Raw genomic sequence first — 6,000 nt, 5'->3', positions numbered from 1 at the left:
TTAGGAGTGTATTGTTTAATTTTCACATATTTGTGAATTTCCCAAGTTTCTTCCTATTACTGATTTTTAATTTAAGTTCATTGTGCTCAGACAATATACTTTATGATTTCAATCCTATTTAAAGGTATTCGAGTTTATTTTATGGTGTATGCACCATATTGTCAGTCGTGGACAATGTTTTATGTGTACTTGAGAATACGTATTCTACTGTTTTTGATGAAGTGTTCTGTAGATGCTGGTTAAATCTAAGTTTATTTAAGTTTTTATTTCTGTGTGGATCTTCTGCCAATTCATTCTATAAATAATTAAAAGTGGGGTATTGAAGTCTGTAAAAACCATTGTTAAATTGTCTACTTCTCCCTTCAATTTCACCAGTTTGCTTTATATATTTTGGGGTGCCACTGTTAAGTGCATATGGGTTTATAATTGTTATGTTAACATTTATCATTACTAAATGTTCGTCTTTAGTAACATTTTCTGTTTTAAAGTCTATTTTTTCTGATGTTAGTATAGCCTGTCCAGCTCTGTCATGGTTGCTGTTTGCATGGCATATGTTTTTCTGTTCTTTAACTTTCAACTCATTTATATTTTTAAAAGCTGCACTGGATTTTCTACAGAATATGAATACTTTTTCTATAGGAAGTCAGTGTACATTGCAGATACTATACAGACACACACAGAGACACACACTTGATAAGCAGGTTTCTTGTTTCCCTTTATTCAGTCTGATGATCTCTGCCTTTTGATTGACTTGTTCAATTGATTCACATTTAAATATTATTTTTATTGATTATTGGGTTTATATCTAATATTATGCTTTTTGTTTTCTTTTTTATTGATTTATTTATTTTTTGAGACAGAGTCTCACTCTGTTGCCCAGGCTGGAGTGCAGTGGCACGATCTCGGCTCACTACAACCTCCGCCTCCTGGATTCAAGTGATTCTCCTGCCTCAGCCTCCTGAGTAGCTGGGATTACAGGTGTGCACCACCATGTCTGGCTAATTTTTGTATTTTTAGTAGAGATGAGGTTTCACCATGTTGGTCAGGCTGGTTTCAAACTCCTGACCTTGTGATCCACCCACCTTGGCCTCCCAAAGTGCTGGGATTACAGGTGTGAGCTACCACGCCCGGCCCACTTTTTGTTTTCTATATGTCCTTATTATTCCTCCATTTTCTTTTATTGCTTTTTTGTATTAAGTGGCTATTTTATAATGTAGCAGTTTTTATTCCTTATATGACATTTTTACTGTATTGTTTGAGTTATTTTCTTAGTGGTTGCTCTGAGGCTTACAATGTACATCTTAACATCAAATTTTATTTTAGATTTATACTAGCCTAATACCAGTGAAATACAGAAACATACTCCTGTGGAATTAGTTCAATTCCATGGACTTCATACAACATAGTTTCATTCCATGGACTTCTTTTTTGTGCTGTTGTTTAATATATTGTCCCTGTATATGTTACAAACCCAACAATATATTGTTATAATTACTACTTTATATAATCTTAAGTCTTTTAAGGAAGTTGAGAGAAGAAAGGAGAGCAAGTATATGTTTATAAAGTTCATTATATTAATCTCCTTATTTACCATTTCTGATTCTCTTTTCTTCCCCCGTAGATTCTGGTTACTATCTGATGTCATTTCTTTCACTCCAATACAGCTTTGTTCCAACCCGCCTTCTTTGTGCTGTTATTTTGAAATGAATTACATTTCTATACGTTATAATACAAATAATATATACATATTCTTTTACGTAAGTATTTTAAAAATAAGTTGAGAAGAAAGAAGAAATATGTTATACTGTCTTTTACAATTATCTACAGAATCCGCTTATGTGAGATAGGTCTCACCGGGGCCCCCTCGTGCACAGTGGGTCTCACCGGGGCCCCCTCGTGCACAGTGAGTCTCACCAGGGCCCCCTCATGCACGATGGGTCTCAGCAGGGCCCCTCATGCACAGTGGGTCTCACCGGGGCCCCCTCGTGCACGATGGGTCTCACTGGGGCCCCTCATGCACAGTGGGTCTCACCGGGGCCCCTCATGGACAGTGGGTCTCACCGGGGCCCCCTCGTGCACGATGGGTCACTTGCCCTTGCTGCTCTCAAGGCTTTCTCTTTATTTGGCTTTCAACATTTTAACACGGGGCTGGGAGGTGGGAAACACAGGTGGCCAGAGCCCCAGACTGGGCACTGGGGGAGTAGGGCCCCCATTTTCTTTTCCACATCTGTAGAGAGCAGAGCTTCCATTTTCTCGATGGGTTTGGAGGGAGGGGAGAAAGGGGGCTGAGGCTCAAATGCCACACTCTCACTGTTCTTACTAAGATTTACTGGATTTTCCTGAATAAATAGTTTTTCATTCTGTGTATGCCCTTAGGATAATTTCAGAGACTTTAAATGATGTTTAAAACCATTTTCTCCAGTTAAATGATTGTCTTCTGGGAGGAGTCCATCACTCCCAAGACGGCAGCTGTGTCCTCTACCTTTGAAAATTCCACCACTGATCTCCAACTCGGTCAGGCATTCGGGGGACCGTGTCTCAAGTGGCCCTGTCAGTCTGTGTACTCTTGCATTAAGATTACACATAGCAGTGTAGTCCTTGACACCAGGTTTAAGCACAATTTTAATAGTTAGTATCCACTGGGTGCTGTTTCAAGCATGCTGTGTGTGATAACACAGTTAGTCTCAACCACAGCCTGGAAAGAGGTTCCAGTCACACCCATTTCATAGCTGAGGCCTGGAGGATTTGATAATGTTGCCCAAGGTCTCTGAAATAGAGTGGGGTGGGACGGGGAGGCTCTGTCAGTCACTCAGTCAGTTAGCATGTTCCCACTGAGCTTATGCCAGGCACCGCTCTGGGCAGTGAGGACAAACCAAGCACCAAGCACTTACAGGGCAGTGAGGACAGACCAAGCACGGAGTACTGAGCACTCAGAGGGCAGTGATGGTGGACCAAGCACCGAGCACTCAGAGGGCAGTGAGCACAGACCAAGTATGAGCACTCAAAAGGCACTGAGGACAGATGGAGCACAGAGTACTGAGCACTCAGAGGGCGGTGAGGATGGACCAAACACCAAGCACTCAGAGAGCAGTGAGGATGGACCAAGTACCGAGCACTCAGCACTCCCCAGTGGAGTCAGTTGAGGACCAAATGGATAAACATGCAGGTAGTAGATGACAGGGAGTGATTAGTGCTGAGAATGGTGAGGCAGGCATGGAGCCATGAGCAATGGGGATGCTCTGGACATGGTGGGGGAAGCCCTCTGAGGAGGCATCCTCTGAGCTGCCCTGAACCGCCAGGAACATCCCGATTTAGAAAACGCTCCCAGCAATTGGAGTACTTCCCGCTTTTTATGGAAGCCCTTCATGAAGGCATCAGTACCACCTGTGCCCTGAGTGGACTGCTTCCTTCTTTCATTCTCAGTTTCCTAGCCAGCTAAACTGGAGTGATATGAACTGTCATACAGTCATGGGTGAGCCGGGACAAAGCATCAAAGTAGGAACCAGAATTCTTTCATTTGTCCTGAATCGTTTTTCTTCCTTCTGGGTATTTTCTTGCTTATATAATCAATGTCTCTCTCTCTCTCTCCCCCTCTGTCTCTTCCTCCCCTCCTCTCTCTTCCCCCTCTCTCTCTCTCTCTCTCTCTCTCTCTCTCTCTCTCCCTCTCCCTCTCTCTGTCTTCCTCTCCCTCTGTCCCTCTCTCTCTCTCCCGCCTCCCTCTCTCTCTGTGTGTCTCTATCTCCCTCCCTCTCCCTGTCTTCCTCTCCCTCTGCCTCTGTCCCTCTCTCTCTCCCTGTCTCTGTCTCTCTCTCCCTCCCTCCCTCTCTCTTTCTGTCTTCCTCTCCCTCTGCCTCTGTCCCCCACACCCCCCCGTCTCTCTCTCCTTCTCTGTCTCTGCCTCCCTCTCCCCCTTCACTCTTATTCTCTCTCCCTCTCTCTCCAGCCCTGACTTTTTCTGCTTTTCAGCTCCAGTTCCCACATGCACGTGTTGTGGTCCCCAGATGTCAATTCCAAATTCCTGGGAGCAGTGCTCTGGCCATACCTGTATGGGTTTGTTGGCCAGCCCTGAATCCGCTTAGCCAGGAGAGCATGTCCTGGGGGGTGCGGGGCTCGGTCAGCCTCACACACGTGGCAGGAGTCTCTCTCGGGACGGCAGCTGCCCACACCTGGCCGACAGGAGCCTGTCTTCTGCAACTGCCAGTTAACGCGTCCCTCTTGCCCCATGCTTGTCCTGCCACACAAATGTGAACATGCAATGTTACAAAGATCTGTGCCCCAGACACTATTTGAACACAGAGAAACTCGTGAGCTCGTGTGACTACACTTTTCAGGTTACGGAATTTCTTTAAGGTGTACCCTTGAGTTTAATGTACTTATTAATAGCTTATCATTACAGATAAAAAAATTACCAGAAGTACAGGGTGTTTTTAATGGACTTTCTTCTCTTGCACATTGCTGGGCATAGCGTGCACTAAGGTGACAGGGCAGAGTGATGGGCTGAGAATGTGTGTGTGTCTCCAACAATTCCCAAACGTCTACATTTTCAAGAAAACGGCAATTGACATCATCTGGAAAATTGTAACTTAGTAATTAATTAGGATAATATCCCTAGGTTCTCTCTACTGCATGAGACCACAGCATATTCATTAAAAGAGGAAAGCAGAATATTGACAGAAAACAGGGTTGTAAATTTGTAACAAGTTGTTCTATCAGAAAACGAAATGCAATTTTCTGTCCTCTCTGAGCTTTTACTACATAGCTCATAGCAGTGGGTGTTTTCTCTGTCATTCCACTCAATTCTCACTCGAGTAAACCTCCAAGCAATAAGAATGTTGTCTTTCCTGTTTAGACTAGACTGACTGCCTTTCCAGGACAGTCCATTAAGTTGATTTCTAATGGTGAAGGGTCAGACACGCCTCCCCTGGGCAGATCAGGGATAGTTCATAGCATTTGCCAAATAGCTGTCTGCAGCTGCAGCCATCACTCTGTAATCAACACTGCCATTGTCTGAGCCTGCCCTTTGCAGGAATGGCATCAGCGCACCCAGGCCTCATAGAGATGACAGCCACCCCAGGCACTATTGTGACCATTGCTTTGATCATTGTTCTGTTTATGACTGAGGAAAGCAGGGCTTAGGAAGACTAATCTTAGTTATCTCTTTATCCCAGCAATCGGCACACATCTGTGGATCAATAAACATTGTATTAAAATGATGAACACAACTGATCTCCCTTAACCTGATTTTCCAGGAGTCCTAAGCAGACTTAAGGCCAAGAAAATAAGAGGAGGAAAGAGAGAGGGGCTGCCTTAACCAGCTGTGGTGCTGACTTGGACACTTCCAGGTCAAGAGGAACTGTCTGCTTTCGACTTTGTGTGACAGTAACTTTTTAAGCAATGGACCAGGAACCCAAGACTCAGATGCAGTGAGCTTTGCAAGGCAGACGAGAGCTGAGATCTTCAGTGGCTGATGGGTACAGGGCTGCTGGGAGCGTAGCCACGTCTGCTCCAAGGTGGCTTGAATGAGGCAGTGCCCAAGTCCTTTTGACTGGCTGAGGTGAGCCTGCGGCTCAGTCACGCACTTTGTCCCTCTCCTAATAAGTACAATTCCCAGACAGCAGCTCCTTGGTGTCATGCAGCTGAGGAACCTAATTGGCTGGGTGGGTTGTTCCCATCCAACTTCCACCTGTCACGAAGGATGCTTTTCCAGATCAATCTCCACAGCTACCATCGTGTCGGGCACAGAGCCGGGCATCAACAAGTGTATGTTGAATAAAGAATGAATTGATGAAATGAAGTGACTGGAAAACATTGACTCAACACTCCTTCATACTTATTATTTAGTCCTACATGAAACACTAGAGGAAGAGAAATCCTAGTCTTTACCCATGAAGAGCTTAGAATTTGGAAAGGGTCATAGACACACGTACACGACATTAGCGATCCTGACACGGTCCCACCAGTAACCTGACAGATCTGTAATAATAAATACTGCACTGCATA

The sequence above is a fragment of the Pongo abelii genome, chromosome 7 (assembly GCF_028885655.2).
Source record: "Pongo abelii isolate AG06213 chromosome 7, NHGRI_mPonAbe1-v2.0_pri, whole genome shotgun sequence".
Classification (NCBI taxonomy): domain Eukaryota; kingdom Metazoa; phylum Chordata; class Mammalia; order Primates; family Hominidae; genus Pongo; species Pongo abelii.
This window is presented reverse-complemented; position numbering follows the sequence as displayed.